Genomic DNA, 12,490 nt, shown 5'->3' on the forward strand with positions numbered 1-12,490 from the left:
TTAATGTTTTAGTCAACATTTACATTAAAAAGTATTGTCTCTTTTGAAAAGTTAAATACTAAATTTAACTCAAAAAGAATAAAGGTCAAATTGACAAAAATGTAAACGTTGAGGGTTAAATTTATCATTATTCGTAATTTTTTATCATTAATTTTTAATTTAGATTCATAACTTTTTTTGTTATATGGGTACCAAGTGAATATTTTTTTAATTTCAAAATATCACACCAATGAATTTAACAAAAGAATTTTAATAATATTAACAATTGAACCTAATTTTGAAGAAATTTAAAAGTAAGAAACTAAAATTCTGAAATTTAGAGTGGACTAAATTCCAAATGCATGAAAAATATAGAAGTTTAAAGCATATTTTAAGAATTTGGATGTGGCATAAATAAAATATGAAAAAAATAAACATATAATACAAAATCGCTTATAATATAAAAAATAATACGAAATTATAAATATATTAAATATATAATATAATATATTCAGTGGCAAATCTAGAGGGGGGCTGGCATTGGCCCGACTCCCTTATAATATAAAACTACTATTTAAGCCCTTAAATTTTAAAAAAAAATTTAAATTAGTAAAGATAAAATTGTACTTTGGCCCCCTTAAAATTATAAAAATTTGATTTAATTATTTAAAAATTATAAAGATATAGACTATAAAAAATTAAAATTTCATTCGGCCCCTTAAAAAGATTAAATTAAAATTTCATTCGGCCCCTCAAAAAGATTGTTCTGACTTAGCCCCTGAATATATTAATATATAAAAAAATAATATCATATATCATATATATATATATATATATATATATTATATTAGGAGATATACTTGCATATATGGTAAGTTTCTAATCTGGGTATTTTTATAATGTGACATTTGTCACAATATTTGCGTGACATGTGTCATTTATAAATATTAAATTTATTTAGCTATTTATTTTACCAAAATCAATTAAAATCTTGGCTACAAATAAATTATTCAAGGTATTTACCTTTAATTATGATTTATTAACAAACTCAATTAGTTAAGGTTGATTTTTTCGTTCCCCTTTCTTGAGAGCCATTCTTCTGTATTTGTAAGGCAGGGTTCTTTAATGTGACGCATTAGGGAATAACTAGGTGACATGCATATGACATGTTCCACCTTTTAGGCTCGGAGCGTACCCTTAGATGTGTCTCTTTGGTAGAAAGGTATAATCGTAGGGAGTGAGCAATGCTTGCACATCCCTTGCGAGGCGGCGAAGCATGATGGGATCAATTCGAGTATAGACCACTTCGCAAGATATCAAAGGAGTAGAGAGTGCTCACACGTGATATCCTTTGTATTTACTTGGAGAGGTGGTGAGATGATCACACCTCGCATGGTGCTAGTGATAGACGATTTGTGACCTAAAGAGGTGGTGAGAGTAGCATCCCAATCATTTGGCTGATCAACCAACCAAACCAGAATTGCTACGATCATACTAATTTCTAGTTTGGGACACTAACATGCGAATCAATGATGATTAACAATAATAACTTCTTTAAATTGTAACAATCAACCTATGTTGGAATAACTACAATGTTGTTCAAACTCAGTTACAAGAATTTTTTATCCTAAGGCTCAACCTACAGGTCGCCCCTATTATATGCATATTCCAGTTGAGGGGATCAAGCTTACACAGGCTCGATGGATTCTATCTTAGTCCCTCTCCAGGGTCTCGTATAGCCCATTTTACCTAAAAAGCATAACAAGAAGCTACATAAGTTCGAATGGACTTAGTGAATTTTTAATATAACAATCCCGATCATGATATTATCATATGACATGACTTTAAAGGCTTGGTCTCATGTTTGACATCACTTGTATGAGGGCAGATCGTGGTGAACTCTTATCATTCGCATTGGCACAACTTACAAATTAGCCCATTTTACATATTGACACGATTTTTCACTTTCATCATTCGTGCACTACTATATCTTGTAGGATGATTCCACTTGTGCATATGCATTGATTTCATACATGCAGATTCATAGATACAAATTCATACATGTGGAATCATAGATACGAATTCATACATGTGGATTTATATATGCGAATTCGTGCATGTGAACTCATTCTTGGCAGACTTATGTTTGTAGAAATATACCTTGGAGACCTTAGACTTGAGAATTCATAATCAATAGTCAGTTCCTACAGACTTTTGCTTGAAAGATAGTCCATGCAGACTCTTGCTTGAAAGATAGTCCAAGCGAACTCCTACTTGAAAGATAGTTCATATGGACTCCTACTTGAAAGATAGTTCATGTGGACTCCTACTTGAAAGATAGTCGATGTGGACATTTGCTTCATACTTTTGCCCATAGCTATAAGACTTGCATACAAACGTGAGGCTTAGAGCCTTGGACTCCACAGAGTCACATTCTTGAGAAGAACCCTTATAGGTTTATCACATACTTGTGCACATAAATCTCCATATAGTCTAATAGAATCTACACAAAGCCAAATAGCATGTGGCACAATGTGCCAAACATGACATTTCCTTATTCATTCATCCATCATTACATCCCTCCATACTCCCATACTTCGTATATAATTTATTTTCATCAAAATATCACATATCAAGCATTCAAAAATATATCGTAATCAATAGTGATTTTCTTAGAAACTATTCATCAATACAACAAACTTATGCTTACATCTAGGCACACTTTTGTACACCAACTTAACATACATCAATATTACAATAGAAATCTCACCCAAAACATTAGATATTCAGAGTAACTGACGGACAAATTAGAAATCTTCATACACATAACATTGTACCCATCAAACAAATCATTAATTCCATGAATTGAGTTCACAACCAATATGTACCTTATCTTGTAACATACATCTGCAATTGTGGCAACTTTTCCAAGACAAGGTAACACTTTTTTATAAGCATAATACACAACCTAAACATCACAGTATAAAGACATATAAGACAAACGGTGAAGATTTGTGTTTAGGAGCTCACCGACAAAACACCTCAAGGACGTATCACCTACTAGCTTGACTTTCCCCTTGTTGTTTGTTCCCTCTTTGTCTTCGTCGACTAAAAAGTAATGACCATATAGAACAGACTGTGAGACATTTATGAGTAAGACAATCGAATTCTAACAACATGTAGAGTATACTCTCTACTTAACATGCTTATTTTCCTTACAATCCACAACCAACATTTAGTCAGATATCCGTAGTTCACTACTTTCTTTCAAAATCAAAAGACACAGAAAAGTATAATAATGTTACCGGTTTTCAAATTTGACCTTTGATTAAGCTACTTTGTTACATATATATTTTTTTCCAACATGGAGCTTGACTCCCTCACTTCTCATGCAGAAGCCGATTGTCGAAGCTCAAAAATAGTTTTTCAATTTTTCTCTTCTGTGTTTCGGTTGAAGAAAGAAAGATGATGACCCCCTTTTTTTTTCTTTCCTTCCTTATATAGTCATTCTCTTATTGACTGTTCAACCATTTCCATACAAGCACTAACCCAAATTAAAACAAAATATTAGAAACAAGCCATTATTTCTCAACAGACCCCTTAGAAAAATTTGAAATCATCATTAATGCCCAATTCATCCCCAAAAATGTTTTCAATTCGATACACATAGGATATCATAGGATCTAATTAAAACATATAAAATAATTTAGGGTTCGTCGTTCCATATTGCCAAGTTTTTGCTCAAAAATTTGGGTGTGACAACTCTTCCACCCTGAAGAGAAATTTTGTCCACGAAATTTTCTTACCAATTAAACAAATGAGGGATTTGATCCATCAAAGAACTTTCACTACCATTGTTAACTTATTCTACCCTGTGACATATACATTTTGAAGATCGTGAAATAATAGATTTGTCATAGTGGAGGATCTAGAATTAATCCACACTATCTCATCTGTAATCTAGCTAACTTGTTTACCTACCTTCTAGCGGTGAATGTGAGTGCTAGGCACCGTTCTCAATAGGCAATCTTGCTTAATCATGTAGCACACATGGATACAGCGTACACATTGGCGTAAACCGCACTTTGTGTAATACATGCATTAGCCTCATCCGCCCAATAGCGTACCTCTTACATTAGAACAACTCGCAAGGAATTTTACTTGTACTCAGGGTCAGCTCACTGGCATATGATTTGCATAAACAGTTTGTAACACCCTTTACCGGACCCGAATCACCAAGTCCGGATATTGGATGTTACAACACATAAACACTTAACAAAATTTTTAAAACAGTTGACGTATAACCCTTTTTCAACATACTTCTTATTATTTTATTAAATGTCTTCAGAACAAAAGAAATAAAGAAAATATCTAAGAATACATCAGACTTTTAAAAGTAATATATGACATTACAACTTAAAAGTTTGATAAAGACAAGACTCTACATGGTGTAGAGTACTAAACGCCATGCCCCTATAGTGCCCTCCATATGCATAAAATTGCAACTCAAACAGATAACTTGGCACAATCCTGGTTTGGTCCCTCCCGATCAAATCAAAACCTACAGCAAGATAAACACTTGTAAGTTCAAATAAACTTAGTGAGTTTTGATTAGAATACCTTAAAACATTTGTTGTTGATTTCCTTATTCTAAATATTCTGGATTTCCTTTCTGTCTTTGGCGGATGCCTTTCCAATGTCGACACATACTTATACGCCAACTTCATACTTGATCATCTTACACACAATACACTTTATAGGTAGGTTACAGAATTCACTACTCATTACGGATTTTATAAAACATACTTTTTTCTAGTTTTGGGGAGGGGGACTAAGGTCGTACTCGCCTACTCCCTTCACCTTTGAATTATACCATGTCACAATTTGAAATTAAAAAAAAATTATTTCTAAACTCGAATAAAGCTTAGGTCACTATCTCGTTTTACCATTTAAATAATAAAATATTTTTATAATAATATTTAAAATAGTGTTATAATAATATTTAAAACTTGACCTGTAAATAGATTTAATGTGGAGTATACCATTAACACAATTCATCAACTATTGCCCTAATAAATAGCATATAAATGGTGAAGTTATGTGAAGAAGTTGGCATTAAAGGGATTTTTGAGGTCATAAAATCAACACCTTTCACTTTCTCATGTTAAAAACATGGTGCAAAGGAGCAATTCAAGACATAGACTTTATTAGGGGTTAAATGTTACAATCAATTAGTTGGGGTACAATATGGTTTTCTCATAAACTAGGGCAAAGAAAGACAAAGAAGGTAGTCTAGGATTGAAAACACTTTGCAACCTAAATTTGGTGAGGTCATTAAAGTGTTGCAGCAAAAGCTTGATATTGAAATTCATTAGTTAGCATTTTGAGATCAAAATATAATTTTACCCTTATAAAAATATTATAATTTTACGGTATAATGGGAAGTTTAGTCCTTAATGTTTAAATTTTTTTGTTAATTTGGCTCTTTTTTTTGAGTTAAATTTGACCCTCAACTTTTGAAAAAGTCATTTGACCATTAATATTTCAAAACGAGTTGAATTATTGTTTTTAAAAGAAATATTAACTAAAATATTAAATTTTAAACATAACAACTTACATGACAATCCACCTTTTTTTAATTTTTAAATATTTTATAAAATTTAAATCATTTGTTGACGTGACATATAAGATAAATAATTCTATGTCAACTTGAAGTGCAAGTGAATTACCATGCGAGTTGCCACGGAATATTGTTAAAAATTAATGTTTAGTCAACATTTATATTAAAAAGTATTGACTCTTTTGAAAAGTTAAATATTAAATTTAACTCAAAAAGAATAAATATCAAATTGACAAAAATGTAAACGTTGATGGTTAAATTTATCATTATTCGTAATTTTATTATTTATCATTACATTTTTCTTGTTAAATTTAGATTCATAACTTTTTTTTGTTATATGAGTACCAAATGAATATTTTTTTTATTTCAAAATATCACACCAATGAATTTAACAAAAGAATTTTAATAATATTAACAAATTAAACCTAATTTTGAAATTTAAAAATAAGAAAGTAAAATTCTGAAACTTATAATAGACTAAATTCCAAATGCACGAAAAGTATAAAAGTTTAGAGTATATTTTAAGAATTTGGATATGGCATAAATAAAATATGAAAAAATAATCATATAATACAAAATCGCTTATAACATAAAAAAATTTAAGAAATTATAAATATATTAAAATATATAATATAATATATTAATATATATAAAAAATCAATCATATATCATATATATATATATATATTATATTAGAAGGTGTACTTGCATGTATGGTAAGTTTCTAATCTAGATTTTTTATAATGTGACATTTGTCATAATATCTGCGTGACATGTGTTATTTATAAATATTAAATCACATATATTATAGACTACAAGATATAGTTTCATATATTGTAAGTTTCTAATGTGAACAACTTAATACATCCATGACACATGTAATTTATAAATATTAAAGTATATTCATCCTTAATCACATTATATAATAAATTCATTTATAAATATTAAATTTGTTTAACTATTTATTTTACCAAAATAAATTAAAATCTTGGCTATGATAATGCACTAAACAAATAAATTATTCAAGGTATTTACCTTTAATTATGATTTATTAACAAATTCAATTATCTTGAGGTTGATTTTTTCGGTCCTCTTTCTTGAAAGCCATTATTCCGTATTTGTAAGGCAAGATTCCTTAATGTGACGCATTAGGGGATAACTAGATGCCATACATACTACATGTTTCACCTTTTAGGCTTGAAACGTACCTTTAGATGTGTCCCTTTGGTAGAAAGTTATCACCGTAGGGAGTGAGCAATATTTGCACATCCCTCGCAATGTGGTGCGGCATGATGGGATCAACTCGCGCATGGACCACTTTGCAAGATATCGAAAGTGTGGAGAATGCTCACACGTGATCTCCCTCGTATTTACTTGAAGAGGTGGTGAGATGATCACACCATGGTCCTAGTGATAGATAATTTGTGACCTAACGAGGTAGTAAGAGTAGCATCCCAATCGTTAGACCGATCAACCAACCAAATCGGAAATGCTACAACCATACTAATTTCTAGTTTGGGATACTAACATGTGAATTAATAATGATTAACAATAATAACTTTGTTAAATTGAAACAATCAACCTATGTTGGAATAACTACAATTTTGTTCAAACTCAGTTACAAGAATTTCTGATCTTGAGGCTCAGCCCAGAGGTCGCCCCCATTATATGCATGTTCCAGTTGAGAGGACCAAGCTTACACATGCAGGCTCGACGGATTCTAGCTTAGTCCCTCTCCAGGGTCTCGTATAGCCCATTTTGCCTAAAAAACATAACGAGAAACTACGTAAGTTCGAATAGACTTAGTGAATTTTTAATATAACATACCCGATCATGATATTATCATATGATATGACTTCAAAGGCCTGGTCTCATGTTTGACATCACTTGCATGAGGCCAGATCGCACGTCTTCATGGTGAACTCTTATCATCATTCGCGTTGGTACAACTTGCAAATTGGCCCATTTTACACGTTGACATGATTCTTCACTTTCATCATTCGTGCACTAGTATATCTTGTAGGATAATTCCACTTGTACATATTCATTGATTTCTGTTAGAATTAAGTGACCTGAATCATTATTTAAATAAAATACAGTGGTAAAATAAAATAAAAGAAGAATCCGTATAGAATTATACTTCTTTTATTTTATTTTAGAATAAGGTTTTTTAAACCTTATTAAATTTCATCTATTTGATATTCATTAGAATAAGGTGTATCACTCTTACTAGAATATGGCTTTACAAGCCTATAAATAGACATAGTCGATTCCTCTTGTATTCATTCGAATTTGACATAGTGAATTTTCGTCTCCTTTACCCGTGGTTTTTTCCCGAAAGGGTTTCTACATAAAAAATCTGTGTGTTCTTTATTTTTTATTTTATTTTATTTTTTCACAATTTCATACGTGCAGATTTATAGATACAAATTCATACATGTGGAATCATAGATATGGATTCATACATGCAGATTCATAGATGCAAATTCGTGCATGCGAACTCATTCTTGGTGGACTTATGTTTGCAGAAATATACCTTGGCGACCTTAGACTTGAGAATTCATACTCATTAGCCGGTTCCTACAGACTTTTGCTTGAAAGATAGTCCATGCAAACTTTTGCTTGAAAGATAGTCCATGTGGACTCGTACTTGAAAGATAGTCCAGACGGACTCTTACTTGAAAGATAGTTCATACGAACTTCTACTTGAAAGATAGTCCATATGGATTTTTGCTTCTTACATAAGCCCATAGCCATAAGACTTGCATACATACGTGAGGCTTAGAGCCTTAGACTACATAGAGTCTCATTCTTGAGAAGAACCCTCGTAGGTTTATCACATACTTGTGCACATAAATCTTCGTACAGTCCAACCAAATCTCCATAAAGCCAAACAACATGTAGCATAATGTGCTCAATATGAAATCTCCTTATTCATTCATCCATCATTATATCCCTCCATACTCACATACTTCGCATATAATTTATTTTTATCAAAATATCACATATCAAGCATTCAACGATGTAATCAATAGTGGTTTTCCCAGAAACTATTCATCAATACAACAAGCTTATGCTTACATCTAGGCACAGTTTTGTACACCAACTTAACATGCATTAACATTATATCAAAAATCTCATCTAAAACATCATATATGCAGAGCAACTGGCAGAAAAATTAAAAATCTTCATACACATAACATTGTACCCATCAAACATATCATTAATTCCATAAATTGAGTTCACAACCAACATGCACCTTATCTTGTAACACACATCTGCGACTGTGGCAACTTTTCCAAGAAAGGTAACGCTTCCTTATAAGCATAATACACAACCTAAACATCACAGTATAAAGACATGTAAGACAAACACTGAAGATTTGACTTTTGGAGTTCACCGACAAAACACTTCAAGGACGTATCACCTACTAGCTTGACTTTCCCCTTGTTGTTTGGTCCCTCTCCATCTTTGCCGACTGAAAAGTAACAACCATATGGAACCGCCCGTAAGATATTTATGAGTGAGACAATCAAATTCTAACAACGTGTAGAGTATGCTCTCTACTTAACATGCTTATTTTCCTTACAATCCACAACTAACATTTAGTCGGATATCTGTAGTTCATTACTTTATTTCAAAATCAAAAGACACAAAAAAGTATAAAAATGTTACTAGTTCTCAAATTTTGCCTTTGATTAAGCTACTTTGCTATATATTTATTTTTTTCCAACATGCAGCTCGACTCCCTCACTTCCCATGCAAAGACCGATTGTTGAAGCTCATAAATGGTTTCTCTATTTTTCTCTTTTGTGCTTCAGTTGAAGAAAGAAAGATGATGAACCCCTTTTCTTTCTTTTCCCCCTTATATAGTCATTCTCTTATTGACCGTTCAACCCTTTCCATACAAGCACTAGGCATTATTTCTCAACAAACCCCTCAGAAAAAATTGAAATAATCATTAATGCCCAATTCATCCCCAAAAATGTTGTCAATTTGATACACACAGGATGCCGTAGGATCTAATTAAAACATATAAAATAATTCAAGGTTCGCCGTTCCATATGGCCAAGTTTTTGCTCAAAAATTCATGTGTGACAACTTTCCCACCCTAAAGAGAAATTTCATTTACTAATTAAACAAATGAGAGATTTGATCCATCAAAGAACTTTCACTACCATTAGTAACTTATTCCACCTCGTGACATGTACATTTTGAAGATCGTGAAATAATATATTTGTCATAGTGGAGGATCTAGAATTAATCCACACTATCTCATCTTTAATCTAGCTAACTTGTTTACTTACCTTCCAACGGCGAATGTAAGGGCTAGGCACCGTTCTCATATAGGCAATCTTGCGTAATCATGTAGCACACATGGATACAACGTACACATTGGTGTGAACCGTGCTTCGCTGTAATACATGCATTAGCCCCATCCGCACAATGGCGTACCTCTTACATTAGAACAACTTGCAAGGAATTTTACCTGTACTCAGGGTAAGCTCACTGGCATATGATTTGCGTAAACAGTTTGTAACACCTTCTACCCGACTCGAACCACCAAGTCTGGTTATTGGATGTTACAACAAATAAACACTTAACAAAAATTTAAAACAACTGGCGAATTACCCTTTTTCAACATACTTATTATTTTATTAAGTGTCTTTAGAACAAAAGAAATAAAGAAAATATCTAAGAATACATTATATTTTTAAAAGTAATATAATACATTACAACTTAAAAGTTTGATAAAGACGGACTCTACATGGCGTAGAGTACTAAATGCCAAGCCCCTATAGTGCCCTGTATATGTATAAAATCACAACTCAAACAAATAACTTGGTACAATCCTGGTTTGGTCCGTCCTGTTCAAGTCAGAACCTGCAGCAAGATAAACAATTGTAAGTTCAAATGAACTTAATGAGTTTGGATTAGATTACCTTAAAGCATTTGTTGTTGATTTCCTTATTCTGAATATTCTGGATTTCCTTTCTGTCTTCGGCGGATACCTTTCCAATGTTGGCGCATACTTATACGCCAACTTCATACTTGATCATCTTACATACAATACACTTTATAGGCGGATTACAAAATTCACTACTCATTACGGATTTTATGTCCTTTACAGTAAACAAATGCATTTATCATAGAATACCCATACAAAACTTACCTTCTGCTGATTTTCACTCTAACGCATTGAATATTTAATCCAAAATGATGTACTTACATATATATCTCTTGGTAGATACTCATACTAGTAGATCTTTAAGATGAACTTTATATGAATTCTACCTTTGGCGGATTCTCCTAGTGAAGTGACAACTACCAGATTATTTAGGCAGATCAAGACTTAAATTAACCCAGGAAACCTTATTACATACCATGAGAACGCTCTATCTTGACAAACAACTTATACTTTAGTTAACCTTTTCAATATAGTGTGAAACACTCAAATTTGACGGATACTATAGAATTTAAACATATTTCATACATAGCATTGATAACTCGGTCTGATGAACACTTACTACTCATAATTACGAATAAGCTAGATTTCCTGTACTAATTGACTAATATGGCAGATTCACCCTTTAGATAACACTACTGGAAACTCTTTCAGGAAACAAGGGCCGTTTTCATTTTCATTTTCTTGGAAAATGGTAAAGAAAACATGTTGGGATGAAAAAATTGAAAATAATTTTTGAAAAATGAAAAAAAAAAAATGTGAAAATTAGAGAATCAAAAAACATGTCTTTATTATTTTTGATAAAAATGGTTTAGAAAAATAGACTAGCACGACTCAAACTTAAACCACACCTGAGACGATAAACATCCTTAACCATCATGCAATCATATGGGTTGACATTTTTTCCTTACTTTCAACGTCTTTAAAAAACACAATTTGATTCCCATTAAAATCATCATTCAACTTGGTAAGGTTGAAAGAGTTATGCTAGTATTGGTCACATGGGCTTGAACTGCTTAGGCTCCACTCATTTCTCATTAGACATACATATATATTGCCACAACATTTGCTTTGATTATTTAGTTTAAGATTAACTTAAAAGTTTTTCTTTGGTTGCCAAAGACACTCATAAGAATCTAAGCACCAGAATCACTGTAGTTCTCTACACATCTAGAAACCGACCCTTTATCCATCTGCACAAGACTAGCAGTAGCATTAGGCAGATTTTCAAAGAGACTCAACACCATTTCTAAATTTCTTCCAATCCTAGCCATAGAGTTTGCAACTTTGTCATGTAGTTATATTTATTTTGTTCAACCTGTAGTTGTAATTTTGTATCTAGTAGAACAAAATAATATAAAATTCACATGGTGTTCAATGCTGGTATTGATTGGTTAGCAAAATCAGCTCTATGTAGGAAAAATTATGGTATTGTGCGGCACTTTTAGCTGATTTTGATTTTGTATATGGTATTTTATCAAGCACAGGCATCAGTCAAGAGGGAAAGAACAATTATTTAATGAGGTATTCTTTTGGTGGCGATTTCAATTATCTAATGAGGTATTCTTTTGGTGGCGATTTCATCAAGAGAAGGGATTTTATCCGTAAGGAGGCTGAGGAAACTTGGAGAGTCAGTAGATTAATCGGGATGACAACTAAAGTGGATGATGATTTAGTCATGAAAAAGTTAGTAGGCTTGAGGTGCGACTTCTCTCTTATTTCTTATTCTTGTTGAGGTGCTCTTTATCTGCGACTAAATGAAGTCGGTTTACTCAAAAGAGGTTTGGTGAAGAAATTAGTGGTTAATTCGAAACTTGATCTTATCATGTTACTTGAAACAAAACTAGCAAAGGTGGAAGATGGTCAAATGATTTGGAAGGATTCTAATCATTGGTGTGATTTGGGAGCCCTTAAAGATCGTTATC

Source organism: Gossypium arboreum, chromosome 5 (genome assembly GCF_025698485.1).
Source record: "Gossypium arboreum isolate Shixiya-1 chromosome 5, ASM2569848v2, whole genome shotgun sequence".
Lineage (NCBI taxonomy): Eukaryota > Viridiplantae > Streptophyta > Magnoliopsida > Malvales > Malvaceae > Gossypium > Gossypium arboreum.